This window comes from Rhopilema esculentum, chromosome 2, assembly GCF_057945365.1.
Source record: "Rhopilema esculentum isolate cy_ngs chromosome 2, ASM5794536v1, whole genome shotgun sequence".
NCBI classification, from domain to species: Eukaryota; Metazoa; Cnidaria; class Scyphozoa; order Rhizostomeae; family Rhizostomatidae; genus Rhopilema; species Rhopilema esculentum.
The window spans coordinates 13,512-26,509 of NC_142816.1; the positions used below are offsets into that span (position 1 = coordinate 13,512).

At 36.9% G+C, this 12,998-nt stretch overlaps 1 long non-coding RNA gene across 1 annotated transcript; it reads right to left on the reverse strand.

Annotated features, from left to right (window-relative positions):
* Nucleotides 1-1,144: 1,144 nt before the first annotated feature.
* Nucleotides 1,145-5,626, reverse strand: LOC135695322 (uncharacterized). The gene is made up of 4 exons (XR_010517245.2): nucleotides 3,201-5,626; nucleotides 2,475-2,578; nucleotides 2,154-2,190; nucleotides 1,145-1,677 (listed from the first exon to the last, which is right to left on the reverse strand). It is a non-coding gene; the product is annotated as an uncharacterized LOC135695322 (long non-coding RNA).
* Between the last annotated feature and the right edge of the window lie 7,372 nt (nucleotides 5,627-12,998).

The window sequence follows — 12,998 nt, forward strand, 5'->3', positions numbered from 1 at the left end:
ATGAATGAGCCTACGGGAAAATGTAAGCAAGCTATGGAGAGGGGCCTAAGTGGTAAAAGGAACATACAAAGGAGGGTTGTGACATCTTGTCAATTCGCCATTTTAAATTACATTAAATTTAGTGATAATTTCCTTGATTGCCTGAGACAGACGATTACTAAATTCAGTACAGTTACCTAGCCTCTTTGTCCTCTGTCATCTATCGTGTCATTTGCCCATGCTACTATTTTGCTCACATGTCTGGCCATGCGACTGAGACGCTTACGCGTATTGTGACCTACTGTTTCTCATAACCTGTTTATTATAAACAAATGAGTGTAGTGTAAAACGCAATTTTGAATAACGCTTTTTTCTCAAAAACGAGCATTTTTCGCCATGTGTCAGTGATATTCAAACTTATCAACAAATGAAAGATGTCTCCCTCACTTTGTTGGCAAATGAGGCCTAAACGCCACCCTAGAGCGAGAAAGTCACACTTCTAGACGTATTTTAGATAGTCTATTGTTTTTTAATCAAAAAAATTGTATGAGCATGATATCATTTTTCATTATGAAATGTAAAGCAACTATAAAGTTGGTTTAGTTAACGTATTTAAGTTGCCACACAAATCATATACCGCCCAACGAGAGTAAAAGTAATTGTCGTTCCCAGTTATCAGTCTCTGTTTCTAACTCACCTTTCGAGTACTGATATCTATCATCGGCCATGATAATAAGGTTAACGTTGGCGTTGTTCATGCGTAACGTCAGCCTATTTAACGAATAACGGTTGCAATATCAAGGCACGATTGAAAGTTGCCTTTCTCTTTTAGGTGTCTTAAGGGGTTATCCCCTCCAGCTCTCCTGTTTTTTTCTGATTTCAAGATTTACGTTTTTGGAAAATATGTTTCTTTTAGCCATAGATGACTTGTGGGCATCGTTTACTATTTTGCAGAGCTTACTAAAAGCTCTGTTTTTTATTCCAAATTCTACTTTAAAGTTTGACAGCAACGAATTTGTTAGCCCCTACAAGTTTGTTTCCTCGTTGAAACATTTTCATGGCCTACTTCCAGAAGTATTCTTATTTATCTAGAATCCAATTCCTAAGTTCTGTAACCATACCCTTATAGCCCATTCCTCGTTGACGTATGGGGGCATATAAGCTCTCTTACATATTCAGAATCAAATCGTAAGTTATTTAACCATACACTTTCAGCCATTTCTGGCTTATGGGGATCTTCTATATTTTTTAAGGGTCTTATATTGTGTTTAATCTAACAATAAATTTCTGTTAGCCGTCATTGATCCATGGTGCTCGTTTACATATCATGTGAAAATATTTTAGACATCAAAATTCCCAAAATTATATTCATTCATGAAAATCATTAACCATTCGTGATCTTAACTTCAAAGATTTTAGAATTATTGCATAGTTCTTTTCATATCTTCGTCATAAGGAATCTTTAAAACACTGCAGCAACAAAGAAAGCGAGAAATTGAGCGATAGAAAACGGTCAAAATTTCGAGCATCAGAAAGAAGTCATACTCCAACAATAAATTAACAAAATACATTTTACGGACAACAGCTGATCTATATAACTTAAGTCCGTTCTCAAGAGTCAAGTTCGTTCTTGTTTCATTGTTCGAACAACCGAGAATCACGTCTGCATAATTATTATTGCTTGAAACGCTCTCTGATCTAGATGAGGAAGAAAAAATAATTAAGATGTTATTCCATGGTTAATGAAACAATAAAGAAAGGAAATCGTTAGTCACAATGCGTTTTAAAAATTTTCGCCCGGAGAATCCAGCCGACCGGTTTTTGGTGTAATTCGTGGAAATAATTGCAAAACCTTTTGAAATTGTATTTTTAAAAGGCAATACAGCCAATCCAATTTATTTAAGTTACAAAACTAAGGTAAAAATTCAAAGAAACACGTTTGCGGCGGGTTTAGCGACACCTTTCAGCAACCAGTTTTTGTGTAACTTCACCCAAATAAACAAAATGTCATTTGAAATGATTTCTAGAAGGATTCCTACAATTCCTCAAAGCTAAAAAAAATTTTATCTATGGGGGCAGCCTGACTCTGTTTCAAAGGCCGAACCCTTATAAGAAAGTTTCAATCGGAAAATCGCAGATAAAACAGTAATTTTAAACAAATATGGCTTACTTACTTGTTGTACCAAGACGTCAACGAATCTGATCGTCCATCTGTAAAGAAAACCAAATAAGGCGGTGAGGGCATGTTGCTGCAAAGGAACGAGAATAAACAGGAGGCGAATTCTACCATAAATCTTATTACTTATTGACGGAATTAGAGTCCACATTTCGGTTTCCTTTCTGCACAAAATCACGAATTTCGCCGTTGGCGGCGGGGTTCTAGCAGTAAGCAACTGGTTTTTAGTGTACTTCATTTTCAGTGTATTTCATCGAAAAGAGCAGAAAATCATCTGAAAAAGGAAATATTGAACACACGTAAGAAAAACAACGCTTGCTTGTTCTCGCATGCCATTAATACTGATGCCAGTGAAGTACGGGAACTGCCAGCAGTCATCGCAAAACGAAAGCATGGACAGCAGCGTGTGTACGTAGGTAGCTACTAAAACGAAAAGTAAGATTATTAAAAATACGAATTTCATGGTTCTTGCCAACGAAATAATAAGAAACGAGGTTTCAATGGATCAATAAAAAGGCAAGGAAAAACAATCATCAGTAAATATAAAAAGGGGCAGAAAAAAAATCGAGAAAAAGGAGAGAATGGCAGAAAAAATTGCTTTCTAACAACGAAGATACTATCGGGAGTTATAAACTTTATCCAATCGAGAGAAAGAGTTCATTATGATTAGTTCAATGATAAATTTAGCCAATGGTACAAGGGGCATAAGCAACAATCATCAGTAAATATAAAAAGGGGCAGAAAAAAAATCGAGAAAAAGGAGAGAACGGCAGAAAAAATTGCTTTCTAACAACGAAGATACTATCGGGAGTTATAAACTTTATCCAATCAAGAGAAAGAGTTCATTATGATTAGTTCAATGATAAATTTAGCCAATGGTACAAGGGGCATAAACAACAAATCTTCTTTCAAAGCGTAGATAAAAACCGTGGAGGATCATCGACTTAATCAATCTAGGGTAAGATTTTCCTTATATTAGATCAAGGATTGAAACGTCTATGGAGAATATGACCGAAAAAAATGAACAAGGGCAGAGACAACAAACCTTCTTTCAAAACGTAGAAGATACACCATTGTGGGTCCTCAATATTAATCAATCGAAGGTAAAGGTTTGCTTCAATAAATCTTATGCAGCTTGATACTGTTTTTATGTTAGCTCGAATCCTGAAATGATTTCTTTAGCTGAATCTTCAAGATCAGACCTCTAATAAGCAATTTATTGACACCGTAACGTTCTTCATTTCCATGTACTGCACTGACAAACCTATCCCAAAATTCTTGCCAGCCTTGTGGCCTTTCCGAAAACTTTTTGGCAGTTTGGCTCTTACTATACGGAATGGCGATGAGCTACTTGAATAACAACTGTCTATAAAAATCGGAGAATCAATTCTTCTTAAATCTTGGAGTTGGCTCTTCTTAAGAAGTTTATAAATAGTCTTTGATGGTAATAATTGCCAAATTTGTTTTTAACTGTTCTTTCGATTCATTCTTCCACCTTATGGCGGTTTTTAAACTGTCATATCGTCTTTGCTGTCTTCAACTCTCGCCATCAGCTTCGATGAAAACTTTGTGGCCTCCTCGGGTTCTCTACAACTTCGGCAGTTCATCGATTGCATGTGTTTACTTCAAAATCTTCACTAGATGGACCAGTTGTTGGGACTATAAACTCCCTAGTTGCCAATTCTTAAGATTTAGTGAAATATATAAAGATAAACGTTGAAGAATAACAAAACCAATTTGCCCTGCTATCTGGTTACTCGGTATCAACCATCGTGTTTACATCTTGCGATGCATCTGTATACAAAACTAACGCGCTTTATTTTAAATCTACAAACCTGGCTCCGAGCAACGCCACAAAAATCTCCAAATTTAACGAACAATAAGAAGCAAGAATATCATGTGCAGTTCTGTGCTTATAGCAAATAATTTACCAAATACGTGTAGCAATTATGGATAGAAAAAAAATGCCCGAAAGTAATGGAAAAGTTCCGAGAGCTACAACTTTCTATATTTTTCCAATAAGACGACTAAATGGATCTTTTTTTAATAAGATGGGTGGTTTACAGCGCTCCCCCATCCGTGCATGTGTTTGTGTGTGTATGTTTATTGCTGGCTGAATGCATTGTAACGACTAAGTGTCGTATATGGTAAAAACAGACGACGTGTTTTCTTTTCGCAATGCATGCGATAATATTAGATGTAATATCTTTGACGTGGTAGTTAAAATTTTAATCTTGATAAAAATGTATGTAGAAAATGCCCTCAAATACCCTTTTAGGCCTTCCCCAGTTCGCACTCACTTTTTCCTCTTTTTGTAAAGAATAATAATGGTCATGTATTATTATTATTATTATTATCATTATTACTATTTTTTATTATATTTACTATAATCCAGAATTACATCCTTTTTATTTTGGTTGTTTTTTTCATTTTTTCTTTTTACCTTACGATTGTTATAGTTTTCCTTGTAAAGCCAGGCTAGCCAATTGCAAATTACCTTGTAATAGTGAGATTTGTATTTGTAGTTTAAGCTCAATTGAAAATGAAATGTATCCATTATTATTATTATAATTATCATTACTGTTATTATAATTATTTTTATCATTATTATCAACCGTTCAATCAAATATTGTGAATATTATTACCGTTAATAAGCATTTTAATTTTCCTCACTAGCTGGATGAATGGATGGAACGTACGGGAACTCCAGCGGTCGCCTTATCTCTGGCTACTAACAAGGATGATGTTGTCGAATTGGAATGGATTGGTGAGAACTAAATATTCTAGCTATTAGAAGTGTTACGGAAGGAAGTGTTGCGGAAGGAAGTGTTGCGGAAGGAAGTGTTGCGGAAGGAAGTGTTGCGGAAGGAAGTGTTGCAGAAGGAAGTGTTGCGGAGGGAAATGTTGCAGAAGGAAGTGTTGCGGAAGGAATAGACATTTGGTTTCAAATTTCATATTCACATGACATTTGCAGAAGGTTATCTTTATTGCAGAGAATTTGAAGTTTTTAAGGTCTGAATATAGTTTTTATATTTTCAACGCACAAGAAGCCATGAAGCAGTAGCTAGAGAGCTAAGGGACAACGATGTCCTTTCGTGCGACGTTGATGCAAAAAGGGCATTGATATGCCGTGATGTTTTAGGAAGTGTTGCAGAAGGAACTGTTGCGGAGGGAAATGTTACGGAAGGAAGTGCTGCGGAAGGAATAGACATTTGGTTTTAAATTTCTTATTCACATGACATTTGCAGAAGGTTATCTTTATTGCAGAGAATTTGAAGTTTTTAAGGTCTGAATATAGTTTTTATATTTTCAACGCACAAGAATCCATGAAGCAGTAGCTAGAGAGCTAAGGATTAATGATGTCCTATCGTACGACGTTGATGCAAAAAGGGCATTGATATGCCGTGCTGTTTTAGGAAGTGTTGCAGAAGGAAGTGTTGCGGAGGGAAATGTTACCGAAGGAAGTGCTGCGGAAGGAATAGACATTTGGTTTTAAATTTCTTATTCACATGACATTTCCAGAAGGTTATCTTTATTGCAGAGAATTTTAAGTTTTTAAGGTCTGAATATAGTTTTTATATTTTCAACGCACAGGAATCCATGAAGCAGTAGCTAGAGAGCTAAGGATTAATGATGTCCTATCGTACGACGTTGATGCAAAAAGGGCATTGATATGCCGTGATGTTTTAGGAAGTGTTGCAGAAGGAAGTGTTGCGGAGGGAAATGTTACCGAAGGAAGTGCTGCGGAAGGAATAGACATTTGGTTTTAAATTTCTTATTCACATGACATTTGCAGAAGGTTATCTTTATTGCAGGAATTTGAATTTTTTAAGGTCTGAATATAGTTTTTATATTTTCAACGCACAGGAATCCATGAAGCAGTAGCTAGAGAGCTAAGGATTAATGATGTCCTATCGTACGACGTTGATGCAAAAAGGGCATTGATATGCCGTGATGCTTTAGGAAGTGTTGCAGAAGGAAGTGTTGCGGAGGGAAATGTTACGGAAGGAAATGCTGCGAAAGGAATAGACATTTGGTTTTAAATTTCTTATTCACATGACATTTGCAGAAGTTTATCTTTATTGCAGAGAATTTTAAGTTTTTAAAGTCTGAATATAGTTTTTATATTTTCAACGCACAGGAATCCATGAAGCAGTAGCTAGAGAGCTAAAGATTAATGATGTCCTATCGTACGACGTTGATGCAAAAAGGGCATTGATATGCCGTGATGTTTTAGGAAGTGTTGCAGAAGGAAGTGTTGCGGAGGGAAATGTTACGGAAGGAAGAGCTGCGGAAGGAATAGACATTTGGTTTTTAATTTCTTATTCACATGACATTTGCAGAAGGTTATCTTTATTGCAGAGAATTTGAAGTTTTTAAGGTCTGAATATAGTTTTTATATTTTCAACGCACAAGAAGCCATGAAGCAGTAGCTAGAGAGCTAAGGGACAACGATGTCCTTTCGTGCGACGTTGATGCAAAAAGGGCATTGATATGCCGTGATGTTTTAGGAAGTGTTGCAGAAGGAACTGTTGCGGAGGGAAATGTTACGGAAGGAAGTGCTGCGGAAGGAATAGACATTTGGTTTTAAATTTCTTATTCACATGACATTTGCAGAAGGTTATCTTTATTGCAGAGAATTTGAAGTTTTTAAGGTCTGAATATAGTTTTTATATTTTCAACGCACAAGAATCCATGAAGCAGTAGCTAGAGAGCTAAGGATTAATGATGTCCTATCGTACGACGTTGATGCAAAAAGGGCATTGATATGCCGTGCTGTTTTAGGAAGTGTTGCAGAAGGAAGTGTTGCGGAGGGAAATGTTACCGAAGGAAGTGCTGCGGAAGGAATAGACATTTGGTTTTAAATTTCTTATTCACATGACATTTCCAGAAGGTTATCTTTATTGCAGAGAATTTTAAGTTTTTAAGGTCTGAATATAGTTTTTATATTTTCAACGCACAGGAATCCATGAAGCAGTAGCTAGAGAGCTAAGGATTAATGATGTCCTATCGTACGACGTTGATGCAAAAAGGGCATTGATATGCCGTGATGTTTTAGGAAGTGTTGCAGAAGGAAGTGTTGCGGAGGGAAATGTTACCGAAGGAAGTGCTGCGGAAGGAATAGACATTTGGTTTTAAATTTCTTATTCACATGACATTTGCAGAAGGTTATCTTTATTGCAGAGAATTTTAAGTTTTTAAGGTCTGAATATAGTTTTTATATTTTCAACGCACAAGAAGCCATGAAGCAGTAGCTAGAGAGCTAAGGGACAACGATGTCCTTTCGTGCGACGTTGATGCAAAAAGGGCATTGATATGCCGTGATGTTTTAGGAAGTGTTGCAGAAGGAAGTGTTGCGGAGGGAAATGTTACGGAAGGAAGTGCTGCGGAAGGAATAGACATTTGGTTTTAAATTTCTTATTCACATGAAATTTGCAGAAGTTTATCTTTATTGCAGAGAATTTGAAGTTTTTAAGGTCTGAATATAGTTTTTATATTTTCAACGCACAAGAAGCCATGAAGCAGTAGCTAGAGAGCTAAGGGACAACGATGTCCTTTCGTGCGACGTTGATGCAAAAAGGGCATTGATATGCCGTGATGTTTTAGGAAGTGTTGCAGAAGGAACTGTTGCGGAGGGAAATGTTACGGAAGGAAGTGCTGCGGAAGGAATAGACATTTGGTTTTAAATTTCTTATTCACATGACATTTGCAGAAGGTTATCTTTATTGCAGAGAATTTGAAGTTTTTAAGGTCTGAATATAGTTTTTATATTTTCAACGCACAAGAATCCATGAAGCAGTAGCTAGAGAGCTAAGGATTAATGATGTCCTATCGTACGACGTTGATGCAAAAAGGGCATTGATATGCCGTGCTGTTTTAGGAAGTGTTGCAGAAGGAAGTGTTGCGGAGGGAAATGTTACCGAAGGAAGTGCTGCGGAAGGAATAGACATTTGGTTTTAAATTTCTTATTCACATGACATTTCCAGAAGGTTATCTTTATTGCAGAGAATTTTAAGTTTTTAAGGTCTGAATATAGTTTTTATATTTTCAACGCACAGGAATCCATGAAGCAGTAGCTAGAGAGCTAAGGATTAATGATGTCCTATCGTACGACGTTGATGCAAAAAGGGCATTGATATGCCGTGATGTTTTAGGAAGTGTTGCAGAAGGAAGTGTTGCGGAGGGAAATGTTACCGAAGGAAGTGCTGCGGAAGGAATAGACATTTGGTTTTAAATTTCTTATTCACATGACATTTGCAGAAGGTTATCTTTATTGCAGAGAATTTTAAGTTTTTAAGGTCTGAATATAGTTTTTATATTTTCAACGCACAAGAAGCCATGAAGCAGTAGCTAGAGAGCTAAGGGACAACGATGTCCTTTCGTGCGACGTTGATGCAAAAAGGGCATTGATATGCCGTGATGTTTTAGGAAGTGTTGCAGAAGGAAGTGTTGCGGAGGGAAATGTTATGGAAGGAAGTGCTGCGGAAGGAATAGACATTTGGTTTTAAATTTCTGATTCACATGACATTTGCCGAAGGTTATCTTTATTGCAGAGAATTTGAAGTTTTTAAGGTCTGAATATAGTTTTTATATTTTCAACGCACAAGAATCCATGAAGCAGTAGCTAGAGAGCTAAGGATTAATTATGTCCTATCGTACGACGTTGATGCAAAAAGGGCATTGATATGCCGTGATGTTTTAGGAAGTGTTGCAGAAGGAAGTGTTGCGGAGGGAAATGTTACGGAAGGAAGTGTTGCGGAAGGAATAGACATTTGGTTTCAAATTTCTTATTCACATGACATTTGCCGAAGGTTATCTTTATTGCAGAGAATTTTAAGTTTTTAAGGTCTGAATATAGTTTTTATATTTTCAACGCACAGGAATCCATGAAGCAGTAGCTAGAGAGCTAAGGATTAATGATGTCCTATCGTACGACGTTGATGCAAAAAGGGCATTGATATGCCGTGATGTTTTAGGAAGTGTTGCAGAAGGAAGTGTTGCGGAGGGAAATGTTACGGAAGGAAGTGCTGCGAAAGGAATAGACATTTGGTTTTAAATTTCTTATTCACATGACATTTGCAGAAGTTTATCTTTATTGCAGAGAATTTTAAGTTTTTAAGGTCTGAATATAGTTTTTATATTTTCAACGCACAGGAATCCATGAAGCAGTAGCTAGAGAGCTAAAGATTAATGATGTCCTATCGTACGACGTTGATGCAAAAAGGGCATTGATATGCCGTGATGTTTTAGGAAGTGTTGCAGAAGGAAGTGTTGCGGAGGGAAATGTTACGGAAGGAAGTGCTGCGAAAGGAATAGACATTTGGTTTTAAATTTCTTATTCACATGACATTTGCAGAAGGTTATCTTTATTGCAGAGAATTTTAAGTTTTTAAGGTCTGAATATAGTTCTTATATTTTCAACGCACAGGAATCCATGAAGCAGTAGCTAGAGAGCTAAGGATTAATGATGTCCTATCGTACGACGTTGATGCAAAAAGGGCATTGATATGCCGTGATGTTTTAGGAAGTGTTGCAGAAGGAAGTGTTGCGGAGGGAAATGTTACGGAAGGAAGTGCTGCGAAAGGAATAGACATTTGGTTTTAAATTTCTTATTCACATGACATTTGCAGCAGTTTATCTTTATTGCAGAGAATTTGAAGTTTTTAAGGTCTGAATATAGTTTTTATATTTTCAACGCACAGGAATCCATGAAGCAGTAGCTAGAGAGCTAAGGATTAATGATGTCCTATCGTACGACGTTGATGCAAAAAGGGCATTGATATGCCGTGATGTTTTAGGAAGTGTTGCAGAAGGAAGTGTTGCGGAGGGAAATGTTACGGAAGGAAGTGCTGCGAAAGGAATAGACATTTGGTTTTAAATTTCTTATTCACATGACATTTGCAGAAGTTTATCTTTATTGCAGAGAATTTGAAGTTTTTAAGGTCTGAATATAGTTTTTATATTTTCAACGCACAGGAATCCATGAAGCAGTAGCTAGAAAGCTAAGGATTAATGATGTCCTATCGTACGACGTTGATGCAAAAAGGGCATTGATATGCCGTGATGTTTTAGGAAGTGTTGCAGAAGGAAGTGTTGCGGAGGGAAATGTTACGGAAGGAAGTGCTGCGGAAGGAATAGACATTTGGTTTTAAATTTCTTATTCACATGAAATTTGCAGAAGTTTATCTTTATTGCAGAGAATTTGAAGTTTTTAAGGTCTGAATATAGTTTTTATATTTTCAACGCACAGGAATCCATGAAGCAGTAGCTACAGAGCTAAGGATTAATGATGTCCTATCGTACGACGTTGATGCAAAAAGGGCATTGATATGCCGTGATGTTTTAGAAAGTGTTGCAGAAGGAAGTGTTGCGGAGGGAAATGTTACGGAAGGAAGTGCTGCGGAAGGAATAGACATTTGGTTTTAAATTTCTTATTCACATGACATTTGCAGAAGGTTATCTTTATTGCAGAGAATTTGAAGTTTTTAAGGTCTGAATATAGTTTTTATATTTTCAACGCACAAGAAGCCATGAAGCAGTAGCTAGAGAGCTAAGGGACAACGATGTCCTTTCGTGCGACGTTGATGCAAAAAGGGCATTGATATGCCGTGATGTTTTAGGAAGTGTTGCAGAAGGAAGTGTTGCGGAGGGAAATGTTACGGAAGGAAGTGCTGCGGAAGGAATAGACATTTGGTTTTAAATTTCTGATTCACATGACATTTGCCGAAGGTTATCTTTATTGCAGAGAATTTGAAGTTTTTAAGGTCTGAATATAGTTTTTATATTTTCAACGCACAGGAATCCATGAAGCAGTAGCTAGAGAGCTAAGGATTAATGATGTCCTATCGTACGACGTTGATGCAAAAAGGGCATTGATATGCCGTGATGTTTTAGGAAGTGTTGCAGAAGGAAGTGTTGCGGAGGGAAATGTTACGGAAGGAAGTGTTGCGGAAGGAATAGACATTTGGTTTCAAATTTCTTATTCACATGACATTTGCAGAAGGTTATCTTTATTGCAGAGAATTTGAAGTTTTTAAGGTCTGAATATAGTTTTTATATTTTCAACGCACAGGAATCCATGAAGCAGTAGCTAGAGAGCTAAGGATTAATGATGTCCTATCGTACGACGTTGATGCAAAAAGGGCATTGATATGCCGTGATGTTTTAGGAAGTGTTGCAGAAGGAAGTGTTGCGGAGGGAAATGTTACGGAAGGAAGTGCTGCGAAAGGAATAGACATTTGGTTTTAAATTTCTTATTCACATGACATTTGCAGAAGGTTATCTTTATTGCAGAGAATTTGAAGTTTTTAAGGTCTGAATATAGTTTTTATATTTTCAACGCACAGGAATCCATGAAGCAGTAGCTAGAGAGCTAAGGATTAATGATGTCCTATCGTACGACGTTGATGCAAAAAGGGCATTGATATGCCGTGATGTTTTAGGAAGTGTTGCAGAAGGAAGTGTTGCGGAGGGAAATGTTACGGAAGGAAGTGCTGCGGAAGGAATAGACATTTGGTTTTAAATTTCTTATTCACATGAAATTTGCAGAAGTTTATCTTTATTGCAGAGAATTTGAAGTTTTTAAGGTCTGAATATAGTTTTTATATTTTCAACGCACAGGAATCCATGAAGCAGTAGCTACAGAGCTAAGGGTTAATGATGTCCTATCGTACGACGTTGAGAAATTGGAAAGTTAGAGAAAAGAGCAACCCTCTCCCGGCTGCAGGAGAAAGAGAAAACTTTTCAGTTCCATTCAGTTCTTCAGTTGATGATAAGTATAACCTGCAAAGTGCCTTTTCACAGCTGGTCCTTCTTTACAAGGTTCTCGTCACTTTGCCAATAGGTTCAACAAACTATGAAAGAGCTTTTTCAAAGCTGAGGATTGTAAAAAAATCGGCTACGGTCAACGATGGGACAAGACCGCCTTTCCTCTCTGATAACAATCAACGTCGAAAGTGATATTTTACAGTCGATAGACTATGGTGACATCATCGATTTGTATACTGCCACCTCTCTTTTGAGAAAGATGCTGCTTGAGTAACAGTTTATATAAATTTCATTTTAAAGAAAACTATTCTTTTAGACGCGTTATATCTATTTAAGGTTTAGCATAAATAAATGCAAAGTAATTATGATGCGATTTAAAACTTGCCAAAAAACAGCTATAAACACTAACTTGACAGTTTATTGTCTAGTGTAGCGAGAAGACTTGTAGGGTGTAAATTTATAACTAGTTGCAGTTTTGTTCATAGCGATTTATATTTGGTAAGTTTTGGTAGAATAAAGGCTATGGTTGAGCTTGAAGGCGTATAACGAACGATCCATTCGTTAACGATTTCCAGATCCATTCGTGATATTGTAGTATCAAGTGTTGCAGTATATGCAGTAAGGGTAATCTTCAAGGAATGTATTGAGAAAACATTTGTCGGAAAAATCATAGTTTTATCGGAAAATTTTCAGCTTTGCCCCCCCCCCCCCGAAAAAGTTAACTCCCACTGCGCCCCTGACTCTATATCGAACTGACGAGGAAAATTCACATTTTGTGAACAAAGCAGGAATCTGGGATAGCCGCAAAAAGACATTTTCACAAATTCGCAAAATTCAATACTGCACATTTTGGAAATCAATACTACACGTTTTTAAATTAATACTGCACAAAGTGTGTAACACTAAAATAGGCCCTGTCTGTATGCACATTTCAGTGAACGGGAGACTAGCTCCCCTACGAACTCGATAGCCACGATAGGTGTTAGAAGCACCGTAAATCATCGAATTAATCCCCACTCCTCAAAAAAGCCCCCCTCGAAAAAGCCCCTACTGCTACTGTTAATTCTAGAATTTG